Genomic DNA, 13,448 nt, shown 5'->3' on the forward strand with positions numbered 1-13,448 from the left:
ATATGATAATTAAAATCCCCCATAATTATGGCTGTTCCCTTATTACATGCCCCAACTATCTCCTGATTAATACTTCTTCCAGCAGAGTTGCAACTATTAGGAGGCCTATATACTACGCCCACTAATGTTTTTTTTCCCTTATTATTCCTTATCTCCACCCAAACTGTATCATTATCTTGATGCTTTGTCCCAATATCATTTCTCTGTATTACAGTGATTCCTTCCTTTATTAACATAGCCACCCCACCTCCCCTTCCTTCCTGCCTGTCCTTCCTGATTGTTAAATACCCTGGCATATTTAATTCCCAGTCGTTGTCACCCTGCAACCATGTTTCTGTAATGGCCACAAGATCATACCCATACGTAGTTATTTGTGCCGTTAACTCGTCCATTTTATTACGAATGCTACGTGCATTCAGATAAAGAACTTTCAAATCTGTTTTGTGACGCTTAGTTCCTGCTTTTTCCTTTTTTAACACTTTACCTATTACTCCATACCTTCTGTCCCTTCCTGTTACGCTTTCCTCTCTCTCCCTGCTCAGGTTCCCAACCCCCTGCCACTTTAGTTTAAACCCTCCCCAACAGCACTAGCAAACACTCCTCCTAGGACAGCGGTCCCGGCCCTGCCCAGGTGCAGACCGTCCGGTTTGTACTGGTCCCACCTCCCCCAGAACCGTTTCCAGTGTCCCAGGAATTTGAATCCCTCCCCCTTGCACCATTCCTCTAGCCACGTATTCATTTGAAATATCCTCCTATTTCTACTCTGACTAGCACGTGGCACTGGCAGCAATCCTGAGATTACTACCTTTGAGGTCCTATTTTTTAATTTACCTCCTAACTCCCTATATTCTGCTTTTAGGACCTCATCCCCTTTTTTACCTATATCGTTGGTGCCTATGTGCACCACGACAGCTGGCTGTTCGCCCTCCCCCTCCAAAATGTTCTGTAGCCGCTCCGAGACATCCTTGATCCTTGCACCAGGGAGGCAACACACCATCCTGGAGTCTCGGTTGCGGCCGCAGAAACGCCTGTCTATTCCCCTTACAATTGAGTCCCCTATCACTATAGCTCTGCCACTCTTTTTCCTCCCAGCCTGTGCAGCAGAGCTACCCGTGGTGCCAGGAAGTTGGCTGCTGCTGCCTTCCCCTGATAAGTCATCCCCCCCAACAGCATCCAAAGTGGCATATCTGTTTGAGAGGGGGATGGACACAGGGGACCCCTGCACTACCTGCCTGCATCTCTTACTCTTCCTGGTGGTCACCCATTCACTTCCTGCCTGTATACCCTTTACCTGCGGTGTGACCAACTCGCTAAACGTGCTATCCACGAGTTTCTCTGCATCGCGGATGCTCCACAGTGAGTCCACCCGCAGCTCCAGCTCCGAGATACGATCGGTCAGTAGCTGCAGGTGGACACACTTCCCGCACACATGGTCGGCAGGGACACTGGTAGTGTCCATGACTTCCCACATCTTGCAGGAGGAGCATATCACGGGTGCGAGGTCTGCTGCCATGACTTGCCTTAGCTGAGTTACCCCTTTTAAATTACGTTGAAATTAGAAAATGTTAACTATACTAGGGACCTAGGTTCACTAAAAAAAAACACTATCTGCTATAAAACCTGCAGATCTTCCCTTTCTTATTACTTTACTTACAGTAAAATGGTAGAAATACTCACCTGAACCTACTCACCAATCAGCTGCCTCCCCTGTGCCGCGTCACTTTCTGACTGGTGACGTCACCCCGAACTGCCGCTGGTCTCAGAGTCTCGCTCTCAGAGTAAGCTCTGGTCTCGCTCTCTCCGCGCTGTTTATATCTCCGCTCTGGTCTCGCTCTCTCCGTGCTGTTTTTATCCCCGCTCTGGTCTCGCTCTCTCCCGCCGCTCACCGCTCTCAGGTCCACTACCGCTCTGCAAGAAAAGCAAGGCAAAGCAGCACCTCCTTCCCCCACTTCACCTAACTCCCACACGTACCGAACTCTCAGCACACTGTGTAATATCCGCACATGAAAATGTATTTAATTCAGCTGTGAAGTATGACAGCATCATGGGGGTGCTGTATCCACGTAGAGAATGAACGGATTTCTGTGGCAAATGATTCTCCTATTTTTATATGAAATGAAGGGTGCATATGGACCTCCATATCATGGAGACAATTGTGAAATATTTTAGACAAATAGCACCCCCAGATGTGGACAGAATTTGAACTACAGTCTGTCCATGCAAAGAAGTGTTAGCTAAAAGACAGCAATTGTTGCTGCAGCTGTGACTTTTTATTTTGCATAGTAGACAGTGTGGAAGAAATATGTTTTATGTGTTCTAGGAACTCCTGTTTCTGGCATGCATACATTCCACCTGGAAGTTTTGATATTTACAGAGATTAACCATACTTGTTCAAGTGGAGTAGACACAAAAGATTATCAAAAAGAACAAAAGCAGAGGTTAGAGGATTTTTTCTCCACCCAGAGGAATGCCCTTGAAGAATGTAATTTCTGTCTGTATTTTCTCCCCTCCCAGCAAGGCTGGTATTTATTGCCCATCCCTAATTGCCCTTGAGAAGGTGGTGGTGACCCACCTTCTTGAACCGCTGCAGTCCGTGTGGTAAAGGTGCTCCCACAATGCTGTTAGGAAGGGAGTTCCAGGATTTTGACCCAGCGACGATGAAGGAACGGCGATATATTTCCAAGTCAGGATGGTGTGTGACTTGGAGGGGAATGTGCAGGTGGTGGTGGTCCCATGCGCCTGCTGCCCTTGTCCTTCTCGGTGGTAGAGGTCACCGGTTTGGGAGGTGCTGTCGAAAAAGCCTTGGCGAGTTGCTGCAGTACATCTTGTAGATGTTACACACTGCAGCCACTGTGCGCGGGTGGTGAAGGGAGTGAATGTTTAAGGTGGTGGATGGGGTGTCAATCAAGCATTGCTGCAAGGTCCCCATGATATGCTCAACTCTAATTTGGGTGGTGTCATGAGCCTCATTTAATGAACACTCTTGCATGTGACTTCCTGATTGGTATCATGGCAGGGTAGCAAACGATGACTCTGATCTCCTAAAAAGCCAGCCATTCAATCTGCAGAGCCAACACAGTTGTGGCACAAGCTGCTAGAGAATAAATAAATCACCGTCGCTCCACGGGAAACGGGCTTTGACGTGCAGGACTTTCTTTGGTCATTTATAGAGAGCAAGGCTTTTTCTGTTCATGAAAACATTGAGATCCTCGTGGGCTTAACAGTGTCTTGCATTTTTGCAATCTTAAATAAAAAAAAATCATCTTTTGTAAGGCAATGCATCACTGGTGATCTTTGTAGGCCCTCAGCTACTCTGCCTATGACTCCTGAGACTTTACTCAATTTTTGGCAATAATGTCGACTTGTGATGGTATGGAATTTATTTGATGGTGCCTAAAAATAAGTTTCATTTTAAAATTTGTTTTATAACAACTTCTGGCAGATGATACGGTGAGGAATGCTGGGTGGAGTTAGGGTTGCCAACTCTCCATTATTGCCCTGGATGCTCCAGGAATTAAAGACTAATCTCCAGGACATTGCTGTGAACTACCCAGGAGAAAATTCATAGGGGCAATAAAAAGTTGTTTGTTTAAAAAAAAATTCTTTGAGCACTTTGGTTTTAGTTATAAAAATATCTGAGCTGGGGAAAAGGCTGTTTTACTGACAGTCAAATATCCAATCGGGTAATGAGTCTATTCGCTTTCTGATTGGCATGGGAAGGCTGATGCTGCAAGTATGGTCATTTTAGTCAACTAATGGCAGGAGTGTGGGGACGGGTGGTTGGAGGCAGGAAGTCATGTGATGACACCTCAAGGAATATGTCCAACATGAGTTGGCAACCTCAGGTGGAGTTTGATTTGTGATAGCATCCAAGTCTTCTTTTCTCTTTGTTACTTGATGATGCAGCTGCCAGGGTGGTTTGATACTTGGACATAGTATCATAGTATGGCACAGCACAGGAGGAGGCCATTCAGCCAATCTCACCTGTGCCGGCTCTTTGACAGAGCTATCCAATTAGTCCCATTCACCTTCTCTTTTCCCGTAGCCCTGTAAATTTTTTCCCTCCAAGTATTTATCCAATTCCCTTTTTGAAAGTTATTATTGAATCTGCTTCCACCACCCTTTCAGGCAGTGCATTCCAAATCATAACAACTTGCTGTGTTTAAAAAATTATTTCCTCATGTCACCTCTGGGTCTTTTGCCGATCACCTTAAATCTGGTTACCAACCCTTCTGCCACTGGATTCAATTTCTCTTTATTTACTCTATCAAAACCATTCATAATTTTGAACACCTTCATCAAATCTCCCCTTAATCAAATTTCCCCTTAACCTTCTCTGGTCTGAGGAGAATATGCCATGAGGATATGCTTCCCTGTCCTTCTTGTTGCAAAATACATCAATTTGCTTGGACCCATTTCTGCAGCGCAGCATGGAGTAGATTTTGCATAGTGAGGTAGGGCTTGGTGATCCTCTTGCATTCAGGCAGATACATTGGTGCCTATGGAGACTACTCTTGTAGTTATTTTCCCCTCGTCTCCAACAAGTCTGAGCAAATACTAGGTGGAGACTGAAACAAAGAAAAACAAACAAGCTGCTTGTTATTGGTCTCTGAGGAGAACATTGCAAAGGGATCCCCATACCTGATGTCACAGCAACACATACTTTCTACCCTCTGTTGCAGCAAATAGTTGCGTATCAGTCTCCATGGACATGATCCGTAAATGAGATATTTCGTGCAAAAACATGGTTGAGATCCTGCCTTCACCTACAGAGCTATCTTTTTCTTACAAGGGTTAACGGACAACTGTATATCTTAGTTTTATGATAGGTTTACAAAATTACATTTTAAAATATTTAAATAAAGCCTATAATGCTCAAACATATGTTTGTGTCTGCCCTTTCAGGTGGATGTAAAAGATCACGTGCCACTTTTCGAAGAAGAGCAGTGGAGTTCCCCCAAGTGTCCTGGCCAATATTTATCCCTCAACCAACACTACCAAAACAGATTACCTGGTCATTATCACATTGCTGTTTGTGGGAGCTTGCTGTTCCCAAATTGGCTGCCGCGTTTCCTATATTCCAACAATGACTACACTTCTAAAGTACTTCATTGGCTGCAAAGAACTTTGGGATGTCCTGAAGTCATGAGAAGTGCTATATAAATGCAAGTTCTTTCTTTAAATCTTCCTTTTTCTTTTTTCTCCTCTGAGACTGGTATTTGTTTTCAACTTTGAGGGAGTCTTAAGGCCCATAACAGAAGGCATAGGTCTTGGGCTTATGAGGAAATCTGAGCGGAATTCCTAGGGTAGCTGGAGATCGCCCCCACTCCTCTCCCCAGACACGCTGCCAAACATACTCTGCAATGCTATGAAGGCAGGACTAAGCTGCGCCTGCCTCAGGCGTGCAGTTTCTTACCATATCTTTAATGCAGTGAAAAGCTGGTAGATGCAGGTTCCATCCAAAATTGTGTTGCTCCCACCGGAATTGCACTGCAAGCCCCCACCAACCTCCCTCCCTGCCCATCCCCGGATCTTGGATTTTTTTTAGCCGTAGATATCTAACTCATATTTTATGCTGTCTTGCTTTGTATTTTCACCTTTAAAACTGGTAATTGATTAAAACTAAATACTAAGATAACAGATGTACATAATAAATAAAGAAGGCTCAGTTATATATTTTTTTAACAGAATAATGGAATTAAAAATAGAATTTGAATTATTCATTCACTGTAAATTGTTAGTCCTAATGTTATCTTGTACATGACATAAACACCACTATTGTTGCAAAGCAGCCTATCCTCTGACTCACATTGAGCATAAAATGTATGTTTATATAATGTAATTTATATAATTAGACTCGTGTTCATACAGCATATTCTGTTCACAGCTTGGGGTTACAGATGTTGTTTGATACAAATATTTTAAAAATTGTTAAATGCTCCAACCTCTGCTTCTTTGACTGTGCTCTGGTAGTAATGATTTTTCTCTACCACTTTCCGGTTCTTGCATCTGTTTTTCTTTGGGTGCGGGAGGGCCTTTCATTCTTAATGCTTTATTTATCTCCATTTGATTTTGCCAGCTGCTCTTTGTTCAGGACTTCCTGATGTGAACAGCGATTCCTGTAATCAGATGACGCTGTTATTGGACTGCAGTAATGATGATATAAACCTACAAATGTAGAACTCCAGGAAAATACTCTAAACTGTGGTACAAACAAAATACTTATTTGGAAAAGAAGTAAATTATGAAAAAGAAAATGTTGTTCCTGTGTTACACGAGGAACCAATCTGTGCCTTTTTCCCATAACCTGTCATGCAGCCTCTTTACGATCACAAGATAGTTAGAGGTGAGGGAGGCCTTGTGGCACATCTCAGCTCATCCATCTAGATAGACCCCAAAGTCCCCTCATCTCAGCATCCAATTGGTTGAAAATAAAGAAGGTGGGAATCAGTGGAAATATTTCACAATGAATACATAACTGGTTGACTGATGGAACACAGAGGGTGGCGGTATAGAGGGATTATCATCAGCCTGGGAGAATGCTACCAGTGGCATCCCAAACGAGTCTGATTTTGGGGCCTCTTTTGTTTAATACCTTTTAAAATTGATCTGGAGCTAGTAGCCAGTGCGTTGGTCGAGTGCAAAGCTGAACAGGATAAGCTGCAGGATGATTTGAATATACTTGGGGAATTAGGCAGACAGGTGGCAGATGAAATGTAGAGATGCAAAGTGCTTCACGTGGGGATAAAAAATCCAGGATGGGACAATTACTTAAATGGAAGGAAAATAATGTGTATAGAAAATTGAAGAGTTCTGGGGTCCTGATTGACAGACTGGGATTCTACAGTTTTGGCTATGTAGTTCAACATTCTATTGGGTTTGCGGATTGCTGCTCTGCATTGGGTGGATGTTGTGAATTCGAGTTACCAACCATCCTAGGAACTGAAATTCCTGGCGTCCGAGAGGGCAGAAAGCCTGATTTCTACTCGAGGAAACCAGGAATTTGGGGTAGAACCTAGCGTGAAACCCATTGAGGCCTGTTATTTTTTAAAGAAAGCCTCAGACTTTTTTCTAGGAAAAGGCAGTTCATCCCAAAGGGGACTGATTACCTCCTCAGAGAGCCTCGTTTAATCCTTTAGGAGCAGACGATCTGAAGAAGCGGATTTTCTTTAGGCTCTTGCTCAGCCTCCTATTCATTGTCAGAGTGGCATGATAATCCTCTGATGTTCATGCCGGTGCTTCTGCAGCAAAGCCATGACAACGATATCATCCCTGGGATTTGGGACGGTCTCTGGCTTGGAGCGAGAGTGGGCAGGGGTTCTGCTTTTCTGCATCTGTACTGGCAGAATGACCCCCAGGAATTTTGGGACCCTTGGTCTTTTTCTACTTCATCCTTTAGTGATTTCAGTACCATTCATGGAATACTTGTGTTGCCCATCTTTCCATCCAATATGTAGTACTTTATATTTGCCTGTATTAAACTTAATTTGCCATTATTCTGCCCACTTACATATTTTGTCCAGCTTATTCTGTAATTTCTGAGCTGCCTCCACTTCCACTGACGGTCCTAATTTCATATCTGTAAATTTGCATTCGGTTTCTGAGTCCAAATTATTAATTAAAATCAGAAACAGCAGTGGTTCAAACACTGATTCCTGGGGCATCCCACTCAATAACCTCGCCACTGCACCCTGACATAGCCCCTCCAGTAACTACTTGTTGATTTCTATCCTTCTGCCAATTTGTCTTCTACACCCTGGATTAATCCTGACTCCCTTGAGATTAACAAATAGCCTTTTGTGTAGAGCTTTGTCACTGCCTTCTGGAAGTGTCGGTACGATATATTGTAGGGCATACCACAATCCATTTGGGATATTACTTCTTGAAAGAAGCCAAGGAAGTTGGGTCAGGTAAGATCTTCTCCTTCTGAATCCTTGTTGACTGCTTTTAGATGTTAGTATTGTACAAATAATCAGACTTACCCCTTATCAGTTCCATTGTTTTATATAGGATTGTAGTAAGACAAATCGGTCTGTAGTTGTCATGTACATGGTATGTTCTCCGTGTACATGTGCCCTGCTGGGGTGGTAGTGATTCATCAAAGTACAAGCTTGCTATGGAGGGAGTGTGTCTCTGGTGATCCACCTTATGGTTGCTGGTGGTCTAGTGTGGTATGTGTTGGTTTTACATGGTAGCAAGGATAGCCTCTTACCAATACATACGTTAGTGTTTTGGACTTTAACCCTTACTTCTCAAAATCCAGACTTAACCAAATCTAAAACCATTTGAATATTTATCTTGAACTTATTGCTCTTGATTGTTTTAAATAACCATGCTAATCTCCTTAGGTATGGAACACCATTGTGATGTTTCAAACCGATTTCCCGTTTCTTACCATTTGTGCTCTTAATAATTGTCTCAATTAGTAATTGAACTGGGCAAATTACTCCAGGGTGAGCAATCTAATTTGGTAAATTCATGTACTACAATCGAAGTGTCCACTTAGAAACAAATCTTACCTTTGCAATGTTATTATTTTTATTTTCTGTTGATGATGGGGTCTGTGAGGACTAATGGGATGAATAATTGGAATACAAGTTAAAACTTAAATAATTGTGACTATATATTTAATGACATAAGGAGAGGAGTTTCTCTGTTAGATATTTGTAATATCATAAACCAATTTATAAATGGGTTACTATTTTTGTTGCACATAGCACACAGAGGAAATCTTCCTCTAATATCCTGTAAAACAATTGGAAGACTAATTTGGGAAGAATAGTATTTATGAATAAAAATCGTGAAGACACGCAGCTTTTAGTGAATGAGGTTCTCCTGATGCTGTTCAGCAATCATATATAATGGCCCAGAATTTCCTGGAGACTTGCGCCTTTGGAATGGCATAACTACAATGTTGGGTCTGTTTTCCAGCACAAATGTTCCAGGAAATTATGGTGTATGTGAATTATGTCATTATTCACACTGCAACATAATTTGCTGGGACTTTTGCATTGCTCCGCCGACACCCTTGCAGAACCCGTGAAAAGTTGAATAGCTCCCCTCCCCTCTTCCCTTTCCCCCTCTTCCCCCCCCCCCCCCCTACCCCATTCAATGAAATGGTGATCGTGAATTTTCTGGATTTATGCTAGATTTCTCATCGCAGCCACTTAGACTGAAAAATAATAGCTCAAGTGGGCCCTTGGTCGCCTGGTAATGATGTGATTTGTGGCTCAGACATGATTCTCAGCAGTGGTGCCGACTGGAATCATGTGAATGGACTTTTGTGTATATATAATAAAAATAGGCTTTGACATTTCACCATCAAAAATAAGTTATCGTGCTCATTCTGAAGCAGAGCTCTCGAGGTAAATGCAAAAACCATTCAATCAATTTATTTGATCTATGAATGTATTTAAATTCACAGGATCAGAATAATTGATTAAAGTAAAATAAAACCTTGAAGTATTTAATTATAAGCTAAAACCTATCAAAACACTTCTTTGTCATTGTGAGTTAGGTTTACTGTATATTGTGTGCATGGGATAGGGCACTAAAGCACCTGCACATGCCATTGATAAAAGTGAGAGTTTATTTAATCTGAGACTTTTTAGGTAGTCTAAATTACTAATGTCATCTACTAAATAAATGGTTAAAAAAATAAATCTCCAACTGAAAACTCAACGTGTTCATAAATCAAGTGATCAAGTTCAGCGTAGTGAAAGAATTCTGAATTTGAAATCCTATGACTCAGGTCATGCCCATATTGATCTGCTATATAAGTTCACTGTTACAGATAGGGAAGCCATTGGCTGTGCCACTTCTGAGGTCCCTGATTCGCCATTGTGCTTGCTGCAGCATATTCAAATAACTTTTCTCGGAAATTACAGGGTAAATTCACAACCGGAAGATTGAAGCATAAAATAAGCATAATCTACGGTGCATGTCAATGGTCGCGCCATTCCAGGAAATTCTCCCATTGTGAGTTCCCTTGTGCCCTCAGATTTATTTTGCAGAAACTACCACAATGTGTTGCCTGTCCTTTTGTATAGTTACAAGAAAGATTGTTTCCAGATTACAAAAGTAGCAATACTTGAATACAAAGTGGCAACGCGAGAGAACTTCAGATGGTATGATAAACATAGGCAAATTTTACAAATGTTATTATTTGAACGGCAACATTTGCTTACTGCATTTTAACTTAGTTTTGCTTGACAATGTATGTGAGATTTTACTTTTTTATTGAACCAGAAAATTTGGTGTGATTTACTCCGATACAGTGCTCACATAGATCATTTGTATGATAGTTTTTTATTTGTAAAATAAATTTAAATTTGCATAATTACTGGGTTATTTTAACATTGCCCAGTAGGTAGCTTGTGTTAGTCTTTCAAATATTCACTACCATGTGACACCTAGTAGTATTTTCCATTAAATCTAATAGGATTCCTTTTGGTAAACTTTATTTGAGATATCTTATTGCTAATAATGACCATGCAGCGAAAATGCGCATGATGAATCACCTTGTCATTAACAAAAAAAAGTTGAACTCATTCATAAATTGCTCATTAATGTTGTTTAGGGAATCTCAAAGATCATTGATAAAAATATGATTCACCATCATTTACTTTCTAAAGTGTGCAGTGCCTCCTGTCTGGAAAAAGGCAGGGAAAGGAAGACTTTGATAATTTATAACACCTCCGTACATCAGTTGGACAGTGGCACAGCAAGCTGTCAGTTGCTTTCAGTGCAGCACCATAATGTATATTCAAAAATTCACTTTAGCAGTCATTTCATCTGTCACAGTATGAGATAGGGAAATAATTGCTCAATTGTAATTTCAAAAGGAATGCACCCTCCTATTTAACCTATGCACATACTTAACGAGAAAGCATTTTGTGAGCAGTTGGTAGTGATTTTAAAATATATGTAGGGATATTTTACTTAGCTATTGTAAAATTCCTGCAGAAAACAGTGCACTTTTTTAGGATGTCAATTAAAATAACATCTAAGAAGTAAGCACTATTCTTAATGTTTTGGTCATGTAATTTATCAAATTAAATCCATCTGAAATAATTGTTCAATCTGATTAATTAGGATTAAAAATCAATTGGACTGCTGCCTATTTGTGGCTGTGAAGAACCTGAGGAGTTTTGTAATGTACTGGTTGATTAAAACTCATCCTCAATTGTTGGGAGGGGTGAAATTTACATTTTATATAGTTCTTCAGTTTGAATTAAGTGTATCTTTTCTCAGTAGTTTTCTTCATGCCTTGGATAAGGTTTATTTATTCTTGTGTTCTTAACATTATTATCATTCATTTAAGGGAGGGAAAAATAGGTAGTTGTTAGTGACAGTTGTTTTGTACTAGAGACAGAAGTCAAGAGATTAACGATTGCACTTAAAAGTTCTGTACAATAATTGTATGCTTGAACTTGATGATTCCTATTCCCCAATGACTCATGGTATAGTTAGTGGCTTATTGGGGAAGCAACTGTTAAGTGTATCACTGGGACATTTGGGCCCTTTGTTACTGTTAACTTAGATGCTTCCACAAAATCATAATTAAAGCCAGAACAATTCCTTTTTTAATTTTCAAGTTATTTTACTGTGTATAACCGGTGGTGTCATTAAAGTTCCAATCTAACCTGGTGTGAGAATCTGGTCATCTGGCTCGGTGGCCGATTGTTCCACAGCAATGCATCTGGAATTTTGTAACAAGTTCCCTCCACCTTGCCACTTCTCTCCTTGCTCTCACATCAGCTGAAAATCCTTCTTTTTGATTGTGCTTGGCTTCCCATCCCAGCCTCTTGTCACATTTCAGGATTTTTCTGCAATAGGATTTGGAAAAAATAGTTACTTTTCAATGGGTTTTAAAAGAAAAATGTATTCACACAAGCTTGAAAAAGGCACTGAGGCGATAGATGTTTAACATGCTAATGAGCTAAGTTTTGATGTTGTTTCCCCATAGACTGTAAATAATAAGCAATTCATTAGCCTGCCTCCACACTCGATAAACACCTCATACTTATTGTGTTGTAAACGATCCCTTCTGGCTGTCAACAGAGGGTGATTTAAAAAAAAAAGAGGCAGACAAAAACAGACAGTCAGATTTTGAAAACAGAAAGCTGTGACAGCAAGCTTTGACCAGGCTCAGAAGGAGAATGTAGGATGTTAGGTAAGAGTTATTTTGTTCAAGTCAAGTAAGGCAACCCACAAATGTGGGAAGGCATGGCATGTTCATTATTTGTAATATTACTCAAAGGCAAGTTGTAGAAGGCGCCTGAGAAATGGGTAGCCGGCAATTGAAAATCTGGGGGGTGAGGTTTTGGAACATCCGCTGCCCCATTGATGCCCAAGGTTCGCATGATGCAATTTTCAAGTGGGCCTGTAAATGAACGAGCAGCCCACCTCCCTGAAATAGACAGAAGGTTGCTTAAATATGAAAATTGGGATCCTTTATCAGTCATAGGATACCAATTACAATTTTCAATATGGCCCACAAAACTTTTTTTTGCTGGGAACAGGAGGAGATGGCTAGCTCAGCTTTGGAACTGGCCAATTTCCTGCCCTCCTGCAACCAGTGAGCTGCAGTTGGGCGCCTATTTGTGGCAGTCCAATGAGACAAGCCAATCCTGAGGAAGACAGACTGATTAATGGGACTTTTTGTCCGTTTTGGGTGGAAGTTGAGGGTCGTCCACATAATAATTCAACTAAGTGAGTCTGATCGTAGGTGTTGCTATCTATATATGTTCATTTGCTGTGAAATGAAGTAGCTTAATGATTTGTATCTGGCATCATTTTCCTGAGTGTTTTCTCAGTCTGCTTTCCAAAAGATTGCAGAAGCATCTGTGTGAAAGATGCGAATATTCAGTTCAGTTCACAAGAGGGATACTATTGTTACACTGCTGGGTTACACTATTGTATAAGGAAATACTGGGTAGTGTGAGTCAAATTGTTGAACCCCAAAATCCATTGATCTTATTGGATATTTGTAATCTGAAAAGGAGGTTGTCCAGTGGCAGTTTAGCTTGTTACAGGGCATAGTCACGAACTTCTTTGCGCAAAGGGGTGGCACAATATTGTCAAGATAATAAGAATGTACTTAACCAGGAGACAAATGTGTTTCCTTTTATTGGCCCCAAAATTCAAAAATTTTTTGCCAAATAAACTACTCAACTCCCTCTTGAATTAGCCAACACTACCTTCCTCTACTGACTCTCTTGGCTATCTGTTCTACACATTGACCACCTGCTGTGTGAAGTATTAAATGTAAAGTATCTCTTCACAGTCCCTATTCTGGGCTGAACCCATGCCTTCCAGTCAGAGTTTATGACTCTGTAAAGCAATTTATTTCGTTTTTATGTTATATATAGAATATATATGCCTTGTAATCTTGAAAACTGAGGTTTCCCCTGAGTTGCCTCTTTTCCAGTGTAAACATTCATAGA

At 40.9% G+C, this 13,448-nt stretch overlaps 1 protein-coding gene and 1 long non-coding RNA gene across 2 annotated transcripts in view; one reads left to right on the forward strand and one right to left on the reverse strand.

Moving 5' to 3' along the window:
• LOC137325483 (potassium channel subfamily T member 2-like) overlaps positions 1 to 13,448 on the forward strand; it is a 576,738-nt gene that overhangs the window by 34,034 nt on the left and 529,256 nt on the right. The window lies entirely within an intron of this gene.
• Positions 5,862 to 13,448, reverse strand: part of LOC137325484 (uncharacterized) — a 65,758-nt gene continuing 58,171 nt past the window's right edge. The window contains exons 2-3 of the long non-coding RNA XR_010963884.1: positions 11,646 to 11,828; positions 5,862 to 6,119 (exon numbers count right to left, since the gene is read on the reverse strand). This is a non-coding gene — a long non-coding RNA (uncharacterized lncRNA). The remainder of the gene's footprint in view (positions 6,120 to 11,645; positions 11,829 to 13,448) is intronic.

Source organism: Heptranchias perlo, chromosome 9, assembly GCF_035084215.1.
Source record: "Heptranchias perlo isolate sHepPer1 chromosome 9, sHepPer1.hap1, whole genome shotgun sequence".
NCBI lineage: Eukaryota > Metazoa > Chordata > Chondrichthyes > Hexanchiformes > Hexanchidae > Heptranchias > Heptranchias perlo.